Source organism: Monodelphis domestica, chromosome 3, assembly GCF_027887165.1.
Source record: "Monodelphis domestica isolate mMonDom1 chromosome 3, mMonDom1.pri, whole genome shotgun sequence".
Classification (NCBI taxonomy): Eukaryota; Metazoa; Chordata; class Mammalia; order Didelphimorphia; family Didelphidae; genus Monodelphis; species Monodelphis domestica.
Genome location: NC_077229.1, coordinates 489,927,729 through 489,934,647, shown reverse-complemented (window position 1 = coordinate 489,934,647; position 6,919 = coordinate 489,927,729). Strand labels below are relative to the sequence as shown.

The 6,919-nt window shown below is 49.3% G+C and overlaps 1 long non-coding RNA gene across 1 annotated transcript in view; it reads right to left on the bottom strand.

Moving 5' to 3' along the window:
- Window positions 1-5,589: 5,589 nt before the first annotated feature.
- Window positions 5,590-6,919, bottom strand: part of LOC130458529 (uncharacterized) — a 54,775-nt gene continuing 53,445 nt past the window's right edge. The window contains exon 3 of the long non-coding RNA XR_008917928.1: window positions 5,590-5,840. This is a non-coding gene — a long non-coding RNA (uncharacterized LOC130458529). The remainder of the gene's footprint in view (window positions 5,841-6,919) is intronic.

Here is a 6,919-nt window from a genome sequence, read left to right as displayed (position 1 = left end):
GGGGACGACAAAAGTCACCAAACATCCATTATCTTTAAATGTCCCTTTCAGTTGACGAAACACGACAGACACTGGGAGAGCGACCTATGGGAAGATTAGGAGAACAGGCAGGCAGCAGGGTTTGTCGCCCTTCCGTGACATTCACCCGAGAAGCATGTGTAAAACGATGACGTTGCAAAAGGAAAAGCCCTGTGGGGACTCGAGTGTCTAGAGGACGCCATGGCCACCCCAAAGAGCCTCTGACCACAAGGAACCCGCACCTCCGTAGGACTTACACAGGGATGGACAGCTATTTACAGCACACAGAAAATGACTTCCAGGTGGGGGCATGCCCACAAAGGGAAGGCTCAGGGAAGGGACGTCTCGCGTAGCTGTCCTGCCCTGACAGGACTAAAGTCTCTGTAAATCGTTGTGCCCACTTGCCCAGCCCTTCTTGTTCTTCTGTCTTAGAAACGACAGGAGGAGAGGGATTAACAACATGGAAAAGAAGAAAAAAAAGGCATTGCTGTTGTCCAAGTGAGAGCTGAAGAACGGCCCCACTTGCCTGGGAGTCATTTCGATGGCCTGCAGATCTAAGAGATTCTGGGCATGCAGAATGCACCAGAGTTGACAAGAGAAAAGCAGTTTCTCTCTGACCTTGTGGACCTGGCTAATCCCACTCTGAGAGTGTCAAGGCCAGAAGGGGCAAAGTGGTCTCAGGTCGGAAAGGTTTATCTCCATCGCAGTCACAGAGCCATGGTTTTCTACACACAGTTGGTTTCCTTATTCTTCTGACTGTGGAATTTGGAGTCAGAAGAGCTGGATGAAAATCCTGACTCTAGGTGGCTTGGGGTATTGAGAGTCAGGCTGAGAGAGGGGAGGACTTCGATTCAAGGAGGACCCCAGACACTTCCTAGCTGCCTAACCATGGAGAAGTCACTTCGCCTGCATTCTCTAGCCCTTACTGCTCTTTGGCCTCAGAACCAAAGCCTAAGACAGATCGCAAGATTTAAAGCAAAGGGTTATATTGGTTTTCTTTCGTTTTTCATCCTTAATCGGCCATCTACTACCAATGGGATCACAGGCGAAGCCAACAAACCTATCTAAGCCTCAGCTTCCTTCTCTGGTGCAGAGGTGGCTGGGGTAAGGAACCGCTAACAAATCTGTCCTCTGGAGAACTTTTGCTCACCTTCAGGGTGGGCGGTGAGGGGATGGGGGGTAAGGTGGGGCATTTTATAACTGTTAACACTGGGAGAGGACCAGCAATATCTCCCCTCGGGGGGGTCACCAACACAAATGAGGACAATCCCGTAGAGCCTGACTAAAAAGTATCCTGGCCTTGCCCTCTTCCACATGCAGGTATGTTTCTTTCTCAAACTTTTCACTTTGGTTTAGAACATCCATCCATCCTGCACTAAAGGCTCCAGTGTCTTTGCTGTCGAGGAGTGAGTTCTGGCAGCATCAAATGAAAGGAACAGCAGCTGAACATGGGCACGTGCCAGCTAGGACCCTGTTCAGGGCTGTCCCAAGGAAATAGCAAAAGGAAGCCCCCTCTTCTCAATGTCTGCTTTGCCCCGTATTAGAGCAGGTAATGGGACAGATGGTTGGAGATAATGCAGGATGCCTGACAGTGATCAGATCTACCAGTGCAGAGAGGCTCCTTAAACACTGAGAGCTCAACATGGTCTGGCTCACGCAGGCCACAGAGGACTCAAAAGCAGGTCCTGCTGACTTCTTCCTGAGCTTGTCACCGGACCTCTCTTACTGAAAAAAAAAAAGCCCAAGGTAGCCACTCTACCTGAAAGCATGGCAAAGGTGTAGGTTACGGTGGCAGCTTCCCTTATATCCCCCACAGTTGAAAGGAACAAGTCCACCTTTTCGGAAAAGCAAATACAACCAAGACAACGTCCACGAGCACTCTTAGCTCTTCATGACCACTTAGAATATGGCCCATCAGGAAACCAAAAACATTTCCAAAGGGCTTTGCCAGGAAGGACTCCATCCTTGAGATTACAGGTCCCTGGAGCCAATGATTCCAGAATCTCAGCGGTACCACTGACAAAGAGCTGAAAGGAATGAGGGATCCCTTACCGTTCCAAGTGTGCTTCATCCAGGTTATTGAAGTCAATTGAGGGATTTCTGAGACGATCCTGGGTCAACTCAAGATCCTCGGTTTCCAACGCCTGGTTAAGCAGAGCAATGGCTGACACCTTCTCTACTGTCGTGGACAGCTCCTCGGGGGCCAAGTAGTTCTGGAGCAAAACATATGTCCTTCAGGAGAATTGTCACGGCATTATACAAAGTATCAATTCTTAAAATCCCCACGAAACACAAAAACGAAAAACCTGCTTGAAACACCTTGCTGCCAAAGGTGCCATGGTCACAATTGAAGAAAAGGAAGTCAATAGGTAGGTGGATGAGAAGAAGAACAAGGATGCATAAGAAGGAATGCCAGTGTAGTCCCTAATATTGCCAACAGCTGATAATTCGACAAGCTGACTATCAGGGCCACACGGGATGATAAGCTGGCAAGTAGCTGTGCTATTACTCCCGACAGAGTGCTTGAAGAAAGAGAAAGGCTTTTTCTTCAACCCTTACCTTCTCTTGTCACACCCATAGAGTGCTTAGGTTCCAAGGTAAAAGAATGCGAAGGCCTAGGCGACGGGGCTTCGGGACCTTCAGTAAGGTCACAGGGCCCTAACGTTTCAGGGTATCGCCCCGGGCCGGTGTTCCTCCGGCTTGCCTCACTGACTGTTCTATCTCAGTCTGTTTGGTCAATCCCTTCCCTTCTGTCTTGGAATCAATGCTCAGGAGAGCTTCCAAGGCAGAAAAGGGGTAAGTAAGGGCTGGGCCATTGGTGTGAAGCTCGCGATCAGCCAGCTACCAAAGGCAACCAGGCCACACGGGAACCGAAGTCTGCAGGACCCCCGGTCCAATGCTCCCTCCAGGGGACCAGCCATCATGGCAGTCCGGACGACGCAGTGCCTATGCTTTCTGGGGAATCACTACTTAAATGAAGGGCAACTAGATCCTATGGATGGCCGCAAAGTCCCAGCAGCTTTCTTCCCCTTCTGCCATGATCTCAGAGCAACACCTCATTTTCAAGTGCATTCTGCCCTTCCCAAGCAATGCTCCAGCCTCCGAGTCACTCATGCAGCCACAGACCTCCTGCACTTACCAAAGAGCTCTGTTTCTGAAGGTTGAACAGTTCATCCTGATACAGAACAGCAGCAAAGGGATGAACGGTCGGGAGCTGGGCCTCAGGATTCATGAGTGCCATCACGGTGTTACTGGGATGATCTTCCCGAATCACAGCATTGATCTCATCGACAGCAGCGAGCCCTGGAGGACAAGGAGGCAGTCAGATGGCAGTCAGAATCACACTTTATGTACTTGCTGGTGTTTTCCCCTTGAATCGCTCAGGGATTGGGGGTTTAAGGATCACTACTCTTCCGGGCAGCACCAGCCTAGCCAATCACCACTTACCCTGACCACGGAGAGGTCTACAATACCTAGACCACATCAGAGATGAATGATCCCTGATGGAAAGGGGCAGATGGCATGTCTCAGCCTTCCGGCACAACAAAAGGGGCCAAATAGTTGCGGAGCAGCTACAGTGGACAAGGTCACAGATTTCATCCCATGGGAGTTGGGGAGGTTTCAAACCATGAGAAGCCCCCCGAGCCTCATGAATGGACTCGCACGAAAGTCCTCCACAAAAACAATGTCAAAAGCAGAAGGCAGAAAGAGGAAAAGGATGCCACACAACTTCAGGGGACTTGAGGGAACAAAAGTCTATCACCTCACACTTCCTTCACAAAATGACATCACTTACTGTTGATTTTGTTGATGCTCCCTTGGATTTCAACTTTGGTCAGGAGCTCCTCCCTTTCATCTCTTTCCTCCTCAGAAAGGATATACTGAAAAAACAACAACTTCAATGGTTGCAGCCCAAAAGCAAACAGGCTTTCAAGAGTTCAGTCCTTCAGGGAATACCTTTCCCAAGGGGCCACCGACGTCCAACATGGGCTCGATAGATTACAGAATCAAAATGCACTTTGGTTCTTGTTGAACAATGTTTGTAAAACCACATTTCTTTTCTCCTTCCATTGTTTCTCCTGTCTAGTTCTGCACGCTTCTATTTGGGATGTTGTTGGCAAAGATGCTGGACTGCTTGGCCACTCCTCCAATACAACTTGGAGAGAAAGTTCTACAGAGAGCTACTTTACTCTTGTAATCATCCTCTCAGAGCTCATAGCCTGGGCTTATTCTACAAAGCTGAGACTTTTATCACCCACATCAATCCCAACTAGAAAAATCTAATCATGGGAAGCAGGCATGATCTGGTGCTTTCGGGGGAACAGAACGAATCCTGGATGCAAGTTCTGGCCATATGGGGGAGAGGAAGGCAAGGAAGGGAACTTAAGCCTTGTCACTGAAAAACTGTTGCATGAAGTACACATTTTGATGCCTGTGATTTCATGCAAGAAGAAGTTTAAGGAGAAATATAGCGAGGATTGAGAATTTTCTCAAGGAACAACATGAGGAGCACATGGGGATTCCTTGAAAACTAGGGTTGGGCAGTGATTCTAGGTCAGTGATGGTTGAGTCTTTTGGAAACTTTCGGAAACACTTTTGGGAACTGTGCGGTGCCTTCCCCCACCCCACCTCCAGACTTGGTGCCCGGATCCCCATCCCCTGTTTTGCCCTGCCCACACTGCAACAAAGTGTCACATTCCTCTCCCCAGCATTGGACAGAGGGGCTTTGGGGGGGGATGAGGGCACCCAGCTGGCTGGAGCCTGGGAAAGCCAACTCCTGTAGCCATAGGGACCTGCCCTTGCACCCAGCTGCGTTGGGGGCTGGCTGAGTGAGGGGGCTGCTGCCTGGCCGTGGGCTGAGCAGGTGGCGCAAGCCCAGAGGGTAGTCAACTCAGAGACCCAGTCCCCGCACTCACCATTTGGGAGTGGGGCCAGCACCCAGCCAGCCCATGCCTGGAGAAAGCTACCTCCTGAGGCCAGGGACCTTCCCCTACACCCAGTCCCGCCTGCCTATTGGGCTGCCATTCCCATGGGGTGGGAGCAGGGGCCAGAGGGAGCCTGGTTATCCTTTGGTGGCTGAGGTCACCCCCCACACTGCCACCTGGCAGGGAAGGACAGAAGAAAGTGGAGATCTTTTCAGGGCTGTGGGCGGCCTCTGCTCTACGGGAGGGGATACACCAACACCTTCCCCAAGCCAAGCAGCCCCGAAGCCCAGACAGAGGGGGGACAAAGGGAAGGTTTACCCTGAACTCAGAGGTAGGAAAGCAACTCTGCAGAGGAACCATCCTCCACACCCACATCCAAGGAGAGGTCTCTGGGTGCCGTCTTTGGCACACGAGCCATAGGTTCACCAGCACGCTTCTAGCTGTTGCAAAGTAAAGGACTCCCCATTCTTTCTATTGCAACCATACCTCCTAGTACTTTTCTGGTGAGCTTTGACAAAACTGCAAGTTCCTCATGCATTTGAGACCTTCTTTTACCTCATTATCTACTTTCAAATCCTCTTCTCTGTGCCCTGGCTTGTTTCCTACTAAGAAGTAAGACTTCAAATATCTCCCTGGTAGTCACTGTTTATCAGCTGACAACTGTTCTATTTCCAGCACCGAGGAACACCCTTAACTATGTTTTACGTTTAATCATTAGCGAATAAAGTACCTTCTCTTCTTTCTGCTGTATGGCTTCCCAAAGTTCCTTTTGATAATTCCCAGCGAGGTTATCATGCACATACTTTAAAGCGGCTTTGGGATTCTTGAGAGTTACAAGAGTCTCTTCTGCGATGCCCTTCTTAATGGCTTCAATGATTTCAATGACTGCAGCATGCACTGAACATGGGAGAGGAATAGAAGGCATTTGTTTTTAAAGCCACCAAAGCTAATGAGAGAAACATTGGGATGAAAAAAGCCGGCCTCCTTTTACCTTAAATGATTGTCCACATTAAACTAAATTAGAATGACTTTGCATTCAATGTCTTGGGTGTGTGTGGGGGGCTGCGGAGGGGGGGGTGTCCATTTTTGAGCCCTTACCTTCTGTCTGAGACTCAATACTATGTATTAGTTGCCAGGCAGAAGAGCGGCCTAGCAAAAGCAAAGGCCAAAGCAAAGGCTTTGCCAAAGCAAAACGCCTAGGCAATTGTGGCAAAGAGAATTGACCAGGGTCACACAGCTAGAACCTGTCCCCAGTCACCTTGGAACTCAGAACACCTCCTGTCTCCAAGCCTTTTCTGTCCACTGAGTCCCTTAGCTGCCCTGAAGCTGTTGGTCCAGAAGTCTACAAATATTGAGATTATGTGCTCAGCGTTACATAGCTGAAAACGATCTGAGGCCGTGGTCTATACACAATAGGCCATATGGCTTTCATGGCTGTTGCTTGTTAAGAACTACCATCATTACGACATTTCCCACTTTCCTACATCCTCTTGTTTTCTTGGTTTGGCTGATGATGACTGTAAATCTACATGCTCTCATGGGTTGCAAAGAGGAAATTAAAGCTCTGCCTATGTTAGCTGAGCTTCATCCTTGATAATTGACATAGAAACTGCTTCTCAGTTCCAGGATTCTTGTCGCTGAGGACAACAATTGAGAGGGAACTTAAAAACGAGTGAACCTCCAAGGATATTTAGGGAGGCTACAGGAAAGCAGAAGCGATAGAGTATTTGTGCAAGCCATTTCAAAGCTTTTGGCCTGAGTTGGGGGTGGGGTGGAATTGCTTGACCAATAAGGGCCCTTTCCACTCTCAATCAGAGGCTGCCTTGATGCAGGGAAATGTTAGACGGGATTTCCACCCAAGGTCTTCTTGCCCAAATCCAACACTAGGCTCTCTACGCAACACAGGCAATTTGCCTGGCAGATTCCGCAAATTCCTGAGCAATGGAAGAATGGGAAAATAACCCTGTGGTGCCTAA